Here is a 14397-nt window from a genome sequence, read left to right as displayed (position 1 = left end):
ATATTTTAGTCTATTATATGGGAGAAGCTCGATAAAATCGAGCTGAGCCTTGCAAATGGTCCTGCTGCTTTTCCAATCATTGCATCTCTTGCAACATGTGCAATTCTATGGTATACCCTTGCCATCTCAGAAAGTAGACAGGCTGGCATGACTGGCCTCTTATCAGTGTACACCCATACTTCCTCTTCTGCTCTCCTTTTACAGCCTGACTTTATCCAAAGTTCTTTTTCACTCGCCTCATCCTGCAACTGCCTAATCTCATCCCAAGTTTCTAGAGAAAAAAACATCAAGTGGCAATTAGGATTTTCCTTTTCCACTCTGCTGTTGATGGCAATTGAATTTTGTGCACAGCAACGCGCAACTTGGTCCGCATATCTGTTACAATCCTTTACATAATCATTTCCTGATTTATGTGCAGAACATTTCACCACTGCAATCTTTTTGGGCAATTGCAAAGCGACCAATAAATCTTTCACATTTTTGCCATTTTTGATCAGAGAACCTGAAGAAGTCAGAATTCCCCTTTGCATCCATAGCTTCCCCAAATCATGGACCACCCCAAAACCATATTGACTATCAGTAATTATGGTTACTCACAGATTTTTGCCAATTTTGCTTGCTTAAATCAGAGCAATCAGTTCTGCAATTTGTGCAGAGTTTACCCCTTTTAGACAGGATGCTTCTAAAACTGCAGCCACAGTACATACTGCAAAGGCAGAACTCAATTCACCTCTTTAATTTCTCAAACAAGATCCATCAACAAACATCACTTTATCTGATTCTGCCAGCGGGATATCTTTAATATCCAGCCTTGGCTTTGTGCACAATTCTATGAAATCCAAACAATCATGATCTGCTTCATCTTTCACTTCCTCACAAAAAGGACTACGCAACAGTGTTGCTGGGATAATTGTCGTACATCTCACCACTGTCACATTTTCTGCACCCAATATAACTCTTTCATACCTAGTCAGCTGACTATAAGTCATATGCTGAGTCCCTTGTTAAAAGGATCTCAACTGAATATGGCACATATACTTTGACTGTATGTCCCATCACAATAGATTAATTCTGCTCCGAACTCACATAAGTTGCAGACGTTGCTTTCAAACAACCTGGTAACGCTGCAGGCACTGAATCCAAAGTAGCAGAAAAATATGCCACTGGATGTCGTCCCATTCCATGTCAAAACTGATAATGTACACCCGTCTCTCTCACAACAGTACAATGCAAAATCCTTTGCATAATCTGGAATTCCCAATCTAGGTGCTCGACAGAGACTGTCTCGCAACTCAATAAAAGCTCCCATGCTTTCAACGTCTAACTCAATCGGATCTGTCACATCTTTGTGTATCAACCTCTGTAGAGGTTTTGCAATCAGTGAAAAGCCACTGATCCACTGTCTGCAGTATCCAACTATTCCCAAACACATTTGCACTTCTTTCTGGGTCTTTTGAGGACTCATTTGCTGAATCACACTGATCCTTTCGGGTGTCACTTTCCTGACTCCCTTCTATATCTTGTGTCCCAAATATTGGACATCCTGTCTACACAATTGTAATTTTGCCGGTGATACTTTATGTCCACCTTCTGCCAAATGGTTCAATAAGGCAACTGTATCTGTTACACATGCCTCTCGTGTTTTTTATGCCACCAGTAGATCATCAATGTACTGAACCAATACTGATTTTTCTGGCATTAACAAAGTCTCTAAACACTTTTTCAGAATTTGATTGAAAATTAAAGGACTCTCTGTGTACCCTTGAGGAACTCGGCACCATGCCAAAACACGGTCTTCGAACCGGAATGCAAATAAATATTGGCTATCCGGATGTAAAGGAATCGAAAAAAATGCTTGACACAGATCAATTACTGTGTACCATTCTGCATCACTGTGAATTTGATAAAGAATCACTGCTGGATTTGGCACTATTGGACAACAGGGTACCACAATTTTATTGATTTTCCTCAAATCTTGCACCATTCTATATTTTCCACTTGGCTTTTTAATTCCCATGATAAGCGAATTACAAGGACTGCTCAGTATTTCTCTTAGAATACCCTGTTCAATCATGTGATCAATCACAGGAGTAACTCCTGCTGTTATATCAGGACTCATTTTGTACTGAGGTGTGTTCGGATATGTTGCACCAGGTTTCATTGTAACCTGAATAGGATCCATACCTTTTATCAAACCAATATCTTTTCCTGTAAAGTCCCATACATCAGAACTTACTGAATTTCTCAGCTCAACAGGCAAATCATTTTCAGTGAGAAGTTAAAACCAATCATCCACTTCTGTCCCTTGCTTTGCTAGCATCATCTTGAACACAACATCCTCATCTGGTGTTTGAAAAGCATTACAATCTGGCGTACAATAGATGGTACAATTAATTTTGCAGAGTAAATCTCTCCCTCAAAGGTTCACCGGACTCGTATCACATACCACAAACCGATGCATGTCTCTGAATCTCCCAACATGAACCTCTACGGGCTTTGTGACTGGAGTTTTAATATGCTTATTAGAGACTCCTACAACTTGGATAGTTTCTCCCGAGAGGGGTAGGTTAGGAATTTCTGCTGCTCTCACAGTAGAACGGGTAGCACGAGTATCCACTAGGAATGTAATATCATTACCTTTCACTTTTCCAACAAATGGACCTGACTGATCTACCACTAAAGTTGCGCCAAGCACGCAATCTTCCTCCCCCCTCAGGCACCGTCATTGAGATGAGTCTGAATCACTCTCATTGCATTACAACAAGTATTGCGAAACCATTTGCACATTTTGATTCTTACCAACGTGTTTACCTGCCTGAAATCCAGTGTTCGCACTGTTTCTCTGTACTTGAGCAATCACATTATTTGTGGAGTAACTACCTGCTGCTGCTGTTGCTGTTGATTCACAACAACCTCATTCTGCATCTGTGGATTTAAATTTTGATTCACCCCATTACTCTTCTGAACAGATCTACACTCGCTATTCCAATGTCCATATTTTCCGCTGAAAGGGACACACCCTTTCAGCTTGTTCTGTCTCCCACAGTGGAAACAACGGCGCATCTTTGTCTGAAGTAATTCCATTTTTTTTTTCACCCATCTACCTTTCCATCGTTCTATATCTCCCCATTTCTTCAAGGTAATCTTTTACCAGACGCATTCAAACTCTCCAATTCCTTATCAGAAAAATCCATTCTATAGGTTTTCTGTAACACCTTTGACTTCTCTATGTCTATTCTATACTCACAAGCAGCCTCTGCTAATTTCTCATGAAGATTCCTTCCTCTCCAAGTAATATTTTTACACAAGAATAACAACTCTTCATCTCGATAAGTACCTAATCTGTCTGGACTTATTGTACCAATGATCATTTCCTCCAGATCCACTCTTAATTTACTCACATCTACAATTTGTGGTTGAGGTTTTCGCTTTTCCATTGCCTTTATCCAGTCATCTAACTCATCTGGTGAGGGACCCACTGAACTCTCTGATGCTGGAGTAACATTTGGCACTAATCTCCTCGGATCCATTTGTGCACTTCTCTTTGAAGTTTCCGTTAACAACTCACAAAATGGAAGATCAATCAATGAAGTATTTGCTTCAACCTGTTCAGCCTGATCAACTACCGTTACTTCTTCTTTCCTAACACTATTCATTGGGACTTTTAATGCATGTGCTCTCTAGATATTCTGTTTATCGCCATACAATGGAACTATTGGACCAATCATTACTGGCACTGTCAACGCTTCTGCATTCAGATTCAATTAATTAATTTTCTGAGTCAACTCCTATTGGTCTCTCACAGTGCATCTAAGTGCTGTGATACCGCACTTAGATGCACTGTGAGAGATCAATTCACAGTTGGAGGACGCTCGCGTCTCTTTACTCTTCATTATCGAATATCCCCAGATGAAGGCAATTATGCCGAAATGCATTGAGATCGCCTAAAGCTGTTAATCAACCGAAATGCATTCTGGGAATTGAAGTGTATCAAGATCAATATACATATCTATACGAATTGTGATGCAACAATTTCATTAAAATCTTTATCTTAAAGGACTGAAAAGCTTTTCCTTAACAATGCTCTTGTTTATCTGAGAAACCTTTCGAACAAGGACTTCATAACCAGAGCCCGGGGGACATACCCCACTTGCATGGGGATGCACCAAGTTTGATATTTTCCACACTCCAGTTCGGTGAGTGACTCCCTGGAGCACGGCACAACCATACAACCACGTTCAGCTTTAGTAGTGCGCACACTTAACCCTTTGAATATATCAACTCCTATTGGGATACTAAGTCTTCTACCTGCCCCACCTCTGCGACCCCTGCCATTATCAAACCTCCCCAAAGGTGACTTGATGCAAGTCAGCAGGCACACAACCTAAATACTACTTGACCTTCGTGCATTAATGTTGTACATTGCGCTGAGATTTTCAAAGCGCCTTGAGCCAATATGTATGCTTTCTGCTAGATTGTATGACTCTCGCATTAAGACTGTTGTAAAGCGCTCCAATACCTTCGGTTCTGACCAGCGCTTCATAAAACTTCTAAATATATAAACTCCTCTCTTCCTTTATTCAACATATCCATTTCACTCTCCTGCATTACTCTAGTAGCTACTGGAACTTGTGGGACCTGCGGAATTAATGTTGTTCCCATTAATGATGCATTTGGGACTGACTCACTCGAGTTTTCTTGATATGGTGGAGGTCTTTTAGTCAAAATATCATCTAATAATTCATCATCAGAATCATCAAAATTCAATCCTGCTGTCTCTATGTTTTTCTTTTTCTCTTTACATTTGCCTCCAGTCAATTCTTCAGCAACTAACACTGGATATAAACCCTCTGTTACTACAGCTCTCCTCCATCTTTTCATTCTTTCTTTCCGATACCAGCGCAACTCACACCAACCAACCAATCAGAACACTCCTACGTAATCAGTATCTCACCCAATACCAAAACAGTTCACGAGAGTCAACCAATCATGGCTCCCTAAGCTCCCGCTATCTGACCAATGCCAGCGCTCCTTTTTCTGACGTCAGTATTACTCCTTCTACTGACCCTCCCCTTTACAAAATAATACGCAATGTATTTTCTAGGTTTTCTTAACCAACATTTTATTAATAACAACATAAAACAATGCTACCTTGTCTGTTCCACTAAATAAAGAGATAGTCTTCACTTCGAAACAAGAGATTCTTACACTTCAAGTAAAACAATGACCAACGCTATTCTACACCCAAACAAGCTACAGGCGGACTTGGTATTCCTCTAGGGATAAGGCCAAAGTTTCACAAGAGGACTTTATTTAAAGAGGTATTGTTACTCCCCTGGGGATAGGGCCAGGGTTTCGGAAGTGGACCCTTCGCAATAACACACAAAAATCTACTCCCATACGAATAGTCCCTAATATAACACCTACAGCCTTTCGCTGTTCAGTATTATGACAACAGACAAAGTACTTATCTAGTGTGATAACTTATCCACACTCTTCCTCTGCCTACTTCAGGTTAATACATATTTTCCCGGGATCTCATATAACGCCATACCCGCAATTCTAGACAACATAGAACAAAACACTAAGAGGGTCATTAGGATGGCGGACGGATCGCCACAGCTGGGCTGGCGGTGGCCTCCGCAACGTGATCGTAACCTTGAAAACCACTGGTCAGATTATGATGGAGGTAGTGACCGCGACAGTGTGAAAATCCGTCTGAAGCTTTTCGGCCAATATCAATCCGCCCGCTGGCCTGGCGGGCAGAGCTGGACTGCTAAAATTGTGCCTGTGCCTAGCTTTTACCACTGTCCAGATTAGGATGAATGCAGAAGCCAGCTTTTCCACGGCGGTCTCTCTGCTATGAAAATGCTGGCGGGGATTGTGTTTGGGGGCCCGTTGTGGGCCCCCTCCTGTTGGGGGGATGTGGATGCACTGGGGGGCCCCTACATTTCACTGCACCAAGTGGCAGGCACAGTGCAGTGCCTGCCACGTAGTGCAGTGAAATGCACAACATGCTTGTTTTTTCACGATGCAGCGGTGCTGCTGCCAGCACCGCCCGCCACAATGTTAAAGCTGCGGAATCCGACCGCTGTGGTGGTGGGCCCATCATAATACAATGGGTGGGACAGCTGGAACCATGGCGGACGGACCTAATCACCGCCATGCGTGCGGCGATCACATCATAATACCATGGGAGGAACCGCCGCACGCATGGTGGTCGGACCTAATCTCCACTACGGTGGCAGCTGGAAAAAATCTGACCGCCATCATAATGACCCCCTAACTCTTCATGTTAGGAAAACAAATAGTCAATAATCAATAATTATTACCAAACTAAAGCAAAAACGGATCCAGCACCAATCAGGGATCGATAATCGATAACAATGCACAGGCCCATATGACACTTACCCAACACAAAGCCACTGAAATGACGCTGGGATGAGTTTCAAGACCAATGAACACTAAAAATCAGTTGTTCATTAAACAGACTTGTATCTCACTCCAAATGCATAACTGAGTCTGCATATCAACGCCTTTCCTCTGGTCACTGGACCTAATGTTGGAAAGTTGCTGGTAATAATAATAACTATCTATCTAACTATCCTTATTACTAAATAGCTACAAACTCGATGTAAAGTTAATAAAGTTAATCACCAAATAATGTAGTAAATAAGAGCTAGGCATGTACAGAATCACAAAGCAAACAATGAAATTTAATCAGAGAGAGAGAGAGAAACATATTTCAAAATGCAAACAGTGTCAAACTCATATCAAAAGAACAAAAATGCATAGGAAGGAGTGGATAGGCGTAGAGACAAAAGTTTCAGAGACAAAATACATTTGCAAATATTAATGCAAAGTACAGATCATTTAGTTAATACAACCTAAGGAAATAGTGAAATACCACCCCATGGCCACGGAGATAGTAGGAGGTCCCCTGAGATAGGTTCAGGGAACAAAGTTTACAGGATACTGATGCAGAACAGGAACAGGTAACAGGTAGGCCTCAGCAAACCGACGGACAATGACGATCTCCCTCTAAGCTTCTCCCAATGCTTCCACACCACATCCCCCAAGGCACCTCAATTATACTTTAAAACCCACACGTCCAACCCACAGTAGTTGAAACATTTGTGAAAAGTCAGTCTCTCATTGGCTGATTCGGGGGGTGTTCTATCACACCACCATAGTCACCATCATATTTTTCTAAACGTTCTTTGTTATTCATAAGTTACACTCCACTAGCCACGTCCGATGACTTCATATTTCCTCTAGAAAATAACATGTTTCAAAACACTGCACATTTATTGTTCTTTGCAGTCGCTTTCTGCTGAAGAAGTTTGTACTTTCTCTTGCTTCTCATGGCCATCCTTTTGAACATGGCAGTCATACAAAAAGTATGTGAAAGTTATTTGCTTCAGCCACCGCGACTTCTCTCTCAGAGTTTGATTTTCAACTTTTTAAATGTATTACTCCTCTTTAACCCGTTAAAGACATGAAAAAATATAGGCCCATGCATTTCTCTATAATAAATAGAACACAGATATTATTCATTTCACGAAATGCATTTCTCACTGTTTACCACCCACCGTTGCACTATCCCATGTTAAGTCCCTAGCAAGAGCATTAATGTGCAAAAGCAGCATTATTTTTATTTTACTTTTAGAAGCAGAACGTAAAATGCGGCCTAGTCTGGCATGAATTAGTCTCGTATTATTGTACGCATGCGCAAAGCATTTTCCCAATGTGTTTGTGTTGGTGCACATTAATCACACAGCACAGTGTTAGCAAATGTTAAAGGGGCATTAATTCGAGCAGGTTTTATTTTCTCAAAACCCTGCTCCATCACAGGCATCTGTTACATCTGTTCTTAGAACTTACCAGAGGACCTGTGAAGTCTGAAAAGGAATGATCATTGATAGTGTTGACAGATGGTGCGTTCTAAGATGCAATGTTCAGCACTTACTTGAATGCCCACACTTCCTAGACCGCTTAGGTGTCCCCATGCTCTCAGCCACCCAAAGGGTAGCTTTGGGAGGTATCTGGAGTAAAAGTTGAGAATGGCAGCACCTGAACTGAGGAATGCAACACTAGGGGAAAGATGTCAAACTTGGACTTCTTCTTCCATTTCCAAGGTTTCGAGAAGGATGGAAGGGTGGGGCTAAAGGCTTAAAGCATAAAATTTGAAAGATGGTAATCCAAGATGGAATGAAGCCTTTTTCCTGGGATATTAGTTCTGGATAGAACCATATATAAAGAGACAATTCTAAGGGAAGATTGAGTGTGAAGTCACAAATATCGACAACAAAAACATCGACCTATATAAAAATTTTAGTCAAAATATGTATAACAAATCGGTCAGGTTTTCATAGATAAAAAGTTAATGACCAAAATATTAACCATAAATATAACTACCACGAAAATATCGACTATAAAAATGTAATATGTTTAATTAAATAATAGTCATTTTAAAAAATACAGCTAAAAGTGTTATGTTCCAATAATACTGTAAAATATTTTAAAATATATATACCTTTATCTCAATATTACAAATTAAACTTAATTAAAAGTGCAATTATATATTCAATTATTAAACAAACATAAAAATAGGTATATCTGTAATTTTGATTTAAAACAAAATAATTCATTCATATTTTAAAAAATCTGTAAAATAAATTATGAAACAAAATTACTTCTTTTTACATAACAATGTATTGGCACTTTTAACATACATAACATAACAATTGTAAATGATTATATCAAACTAAATTATTAAAAATCATACTGAATAAAAATAAAATTATAATAAACATATATATCTCCAAACACATACTCAATATTCATGTAACCACTAAATAGAATGTAAATAATAAATGCCTGATTATGATGGCGGGCTGATCGGTGGCAGTCCGCCCACCGACAGCCCTTCGGTCCGACTACCAGGTTCCAATACCAGCAGTCAGACCCACATCGTTTGGGTGGAAGACCGCCGCCTCCGCCAGGATCAGTGATCCCGATGGGTTGGCAGACAGATTTGTAGTCCCGAATGGAGGTGGTGCCGACGCAGGCACTGCCTCCGGTATTACGATATCCCTTTCAGACAGCATTTTCATGGCAAGAAGACCGCCATGAAAAGGCTGTCAGAAACAGAATTTGGAGGCCCCAAACAGGGCCCCAGTCCGTTGTGGGCCACCGTAAAGTGGCCCCAGAGGCACATGTAGTGCCCACACACACCTCCATGCACCGTGTGTCATGAACCAAATGGTGCATGGTACACGGTCCATGGACGTTTAGGAAGTGCTCCTTTTCACAGCAGCTTAGGGCCGCAACACAAGCCGCTGTGAAAAGGAGCACTTTGCAACCGCAAGCCCGCTGGTCGCATCATAATGCTGCGGTCTTTGCAGGCGGTCTCCTGATTGTAATGATAGCGGGCGGCGGTCCCACAGTCTGTTATCATAATCAAAAAAGGGAAAAGTGGATATATTTGGGAGTCACACAGACATTACATAAAGTGGGTATGCTGGTGGGAGGGGGTCTGATTTAATATCTAAACTCCAGCCTACAAACACTGGGGAAAGTGCATATAATTAGGGAGGCAGCTTTTCTATTCTAACTCCAGTTCGACAAATATTGTAAAGTGCACATAATTGGGGATGGAAGAGGGTTCAGATTTACTTTTTTAACTCTACTCTGACAAACACGAGGGAAAGTGCATATATTCAGGAGAGACAGATTTACAATTCTAATGCCAGTCACACAAACATTGAGAAAAGTGCATAGATTTCAGTGGAGGGCATCTTTCTTAGTCAATCACCAACAAGCATGCTCACATTTTAAATTATAATTTTTTTTTTAAGCATGCACATATTTATTATAGATGTAATTTTTAATTATAGAAATAAATAACAATTAATTAACTTGAAGAGAAAATATCAATCAAATGTTATAAATTAATATTAATGAAAAATAATAGTAAATAATATTAGAACACCGCAATCCTCTAAACAAATTTAAATACCATAATTTTATATATTTTGTTTGAATAAAAAATCTAAATGCCGGTATTTATAAATATTCTTTTTTAAACATTTCAACAAATGTAATCAATTTGTTAAAATTAAAATCATATAATCTAATCATGAATTAACAGTTACTATCATCATATTTTTTTTAAATAAAACCTTACCCATCCAATGGAAGGAGCATTGTTCGCATTGTGACAGGGCACATTCTGCGGCACCGTGCCCAGCACATCGTTTTGTGCTACCAGGACCGCCTTGTCTCTACACTTAGAGCTGCCCGAATGGGTGTTGTGTGAGCTGTCTAGCACATAAGGAAAAAATGGAAGCAACAGGAATGCGAGATGCAGCGCTGTGTAAAAGATGTCAAACCTGGGCTTATTTTTTGATTGGTATGCAAATGTCATGGTTTTAAGAAGGAGGGTGTGATCAAGCCTTTTGGTATGCCCTTTCCAAGATTGTGGTTTGTCCATAGGATATTATCCAAAGATCCTGATCTAAGCTGAAGAAATGTTTTTTTCTTGTGGTGTCAGTTCCTGTTGGCACCATAATTTAGAAGGCAATTCCAACTGAAGTAACATCACACTCTTATTTTTTGCCGCATTCCTAGCATATTTGTGTCCCTGAATTTTGATCCTGCAGCTGGAGCTTCCTACTGGGTTAGGCTTATGAAACTGATTTGGATCTTTCCTCTGTTCTGTTTCCCAGGTTAAGTTTAGTACCTTGATATTATCTTCATTATAATCTTGAGCTTCAATTTAGATTCATGGGATCATCAAGTAGGTATTTCCCATTTATTGGCATTTCCTCTTCTTTTGGACCCTCTGTAAGGGAATGTATGACGTTACAACGCATACATTTACAACGCATGCCTTTACAATGCAGTTTTTACATTGCAACATCCTTTACAATGCATACATTTACATTGCATGCCATTACAACCACTTTTTTAAAACTACATTTACAACGCATTCGATTACATCGCATTACACATTTAGAACGCATACCATTACAACGCATACCATTACATTTCATTTACGTTAAGTGTTGGATAGTGTAGGGGTAAAAATTACTATTCTAACTCCAGTTGGGGCCACAGTAGGGTAAGTGTTGGATAGTGTAGGGGTAAAAATTACTATTCTAACTCCAGGGGGTGCAACAGTAGGGTAAGTGTTGGATAGTGTAGGGGTAAAAATTACTATTCTAACTCCAGGGGGTGCAACAGTAGGGTAGGTGTTGGATAGTGTAGGGGCACTATGTGTTGTAATGGTATGCGTTGTAATGACATGCGATGTAATGCCTGCTTTGTAGTGACATGCGTTGTAGTGTCATGCGTTGTAGTGACATGAAATGTAATGGCTGTGTTGTAGTGACATGCGTTGTACAGGATGGTGCGATGTAATGACTGCGTTGTAAATGTAGTGCGATGTAATGACTGAGTTGTAAAGGTTGTTTCCCTCTGTAAGGGGATACTGTGCATGCAGGTACTGTGGCTACTAGAGGAGTCACCCTGTCTTCAGTCAAACTAGAAGGGAACTTGAAAGACCATTGAAATTCTAGTCCTTGACAAAACCAAACAGAACCTTTTGTCAACTTCATTTTTAGCTGCTTCAGTATCCACATGGCATACAAGGTTTGCAAAGTTGGTAGGATAAATAGGAGAGTTCGCTCATGCAGGACCTTGTTTCTCAACCTCCCACCAACTCATGGTCACTACACGCCTGTCTACAGACCCTCACATGTCAAGTCCTAAAGCGTCAATTTCTAGAAGATAACTTGAGTAGCCTCATGGGTTATATGAGTGGGGTGATAGGAACAGACACTATTTTCCCTTTAGTAAGTGCAAAATGGTTCAAGAGAATGTGCATCTTTTAAAGCACAGATAATGATGCAAAACAAAATATTTCCCGCCGTAGGGTTTACTGCCACATTTTGTGTTGGGTTAAATGTACACAGCTCACCTAAGAATTCAGGCACCTCTAGTGTGACACAAATCTTTAAACTGCAGATATCAGAGATACCAGAAACTGGTGCCTTGACTGCACAAACATCTCTGGATATAGTGAGACAAGAGCAAGTGCATGTCTGGCATGTCTTATTGCTCTGCCAATTCTTAATGATTCACAGTGAATGTAATAAGTAAACACAATAGTGTTTTGTGATTCTGGCCTTGTCAGGCTCACATTTACACACATAAATACAAGTATTTTGCTGACTGTTATGCCTCTTCTTACATCTCTTAGTGGGGGTTGCAGGAAGAAGTGGAAGAATTTGTGAAAAGGTTAATGAACGGGGTGACCATATAGTAAGAAACAAATGCAAGGATGGCCACAAACATAGAACTAGGAGGATTCAACGTTGGCATTGATCACAGTCGCTGAACAGCTACAATTTAGCACCCATGAATGCAGCAGTTCACAAACCCATAAAAAGTTACAATTATAATAGACCACATCAGAAAAGGGCTTCAGGGCTTTCAGGGGTTGTGCATTTTTTCTATTTAAAATTGTATTAACTTGCCAAAGAAATAACGGAGAATCTCAAGTTGTTCTACAACACGCATGAGCAACTCATTCCGTCTGATTGTCTTTGCAATGGCAGAAAAAGATTACAAGTAAATGAGAGAGCAATTGAAAACAAGAGGACTGGATAAGCTTTCAGGTTGTGTTTCTATATTGCGTGATCAGAAGATGGTGGCAGAAAGATTCCCTGAGACCTATGATGGAATAGCTTTCATTTCACAATGGAAATCAAAAACCTCAGTTTGATGAAGTGATTCAGAAAATAAACCACTGTCTCCCCAGGCATTAATGAGTCCCAGGGACTGGCTTGAGATTGACCGATGGGTTCCCGTGATTAGTGGCAGCTGGTAGCGTTTAAAAGTGGTGAGGCACAAATCTAAGATCTGCGTTGTAGCATTCGAGATAGGGGACTGCTAATTTGAAAACTAGTCTCCATTCTCACAATTCATGGCTGCAGAAATCCAATTTTGAAGAATCTACTGCTTATAGACAAGGGAACTCGTAAATTAGTCATAATGTATGTCAAGCTGTTGTCATCCCGTATCTTGAGCCTGCCCTAAAGTCACATATGAGCCTCTATGGGTTTAAATGTAGGGTGTGGGCTGTTCCATGGGCGGACACTGAAGGTAGGCATCTAGTGCCTGCCTACGCACTGCCCATGCCTCCATTGGCAGGATACAGGTGACTGGTCCGACTCATCCATATATGCTGCCTGCGTCTTGCTGCTGCAGGACTCCAATGCGCTGAAACATTCAAACGCCTGTCACCCTCTCAGCCACGGCATTGTCCGTGCTCCTGCTTAAGGTAATAAATAAAAATAAAGTATTGATCCAATCAGGTAAGCCCATGCCACTCTAAACAAGCACACACCGTCTCTTGAGTAGCTCCCATGTGCCACGATCAGATCTCTCTTAGCCTGCTGCTTCCCTGGGAACAAACCAAACCAAGCCTCAAACCTGCTCTGCTCGGAAATCACAACAAAATAGAGGCAGCGCCAAGCCAGCCTTATAATCAAGAAATGAGCATTCCAAACCAAGAAAACTGTTATACATTCAGTGACTCATTAAACTGTTCTTTGTATTCTGGTATTTGTAATGCAGAATGTTATACACTGGACTATAAGCACAAGAATGCAAAGGAAACATTTAGACTGCATAATTTACCTTGACTGGCCCAAAATAGGAGAAACTCGTGGCAAGACCCCAACCTCTCACGTATCTGCACAAATATAACAAACCATCCTAATTTCGTGTAGTAGTTATACAAAGTTTGCAAAAACCTGGCATTGACTGTGCCATGTAGCACAAAGTAACATAATGTTCAATAAACGAATAGCACTGAAATGTCCACTCCACCCGACGCCCACCATCCTTCCACTCCATCTGAAGCTGCAAATTGACATACTCTGGAAGAGAAAACATTGCAAAAACGTGTAACTGAACTGAGGAACGAGGCTGCAGAAAAAAAAGAATATTCATGCTTTTCCAGCCACATATACGTTTCTCCTTGTCTTCAAAGTTTAAATGCTAGCATGTTCGCGTTCATGGCAGAAGAAAAACATACATCATGCACACTCTCAGACGCACGCACGAATATGTACATAAATACAACTATCCACACATAAACAATCATGCACACGCACAAACACACTCACACACAAACGATCACAGTCATTCCCTGCACACCCAAAAATAAGCTAATAATAATACAATTTTACCTTGGGGCTTCGAATTCGACCTTGCCGTGATTCTTGCTCCAGGATTCTGAAAAACACTAATTTCGCGCTATTATAAACGAGCGGAAGCTGTCATAAAGGATAGCTATGGCTTGTTCTGACCTCGAACAAGAGCTAC

The sequence above is a fragment of the Triturus cristatus genome, chromosome 3_1 (assembly GCF_964204655.1).
Source record: "Triturus cristatus chromosome 3_1, aTriCri1.1, whole genome shotgun sequence".
Classification (NCBI taxonomy): domain Eukaryota; kingdom Metazoa; phylum Chordata; class Amphibia; order Caudata; family Salamandridae; genus Triturus; species Triturus cristatus.
Note: the sequence above shows the minus strand (reverse complement) of the source record.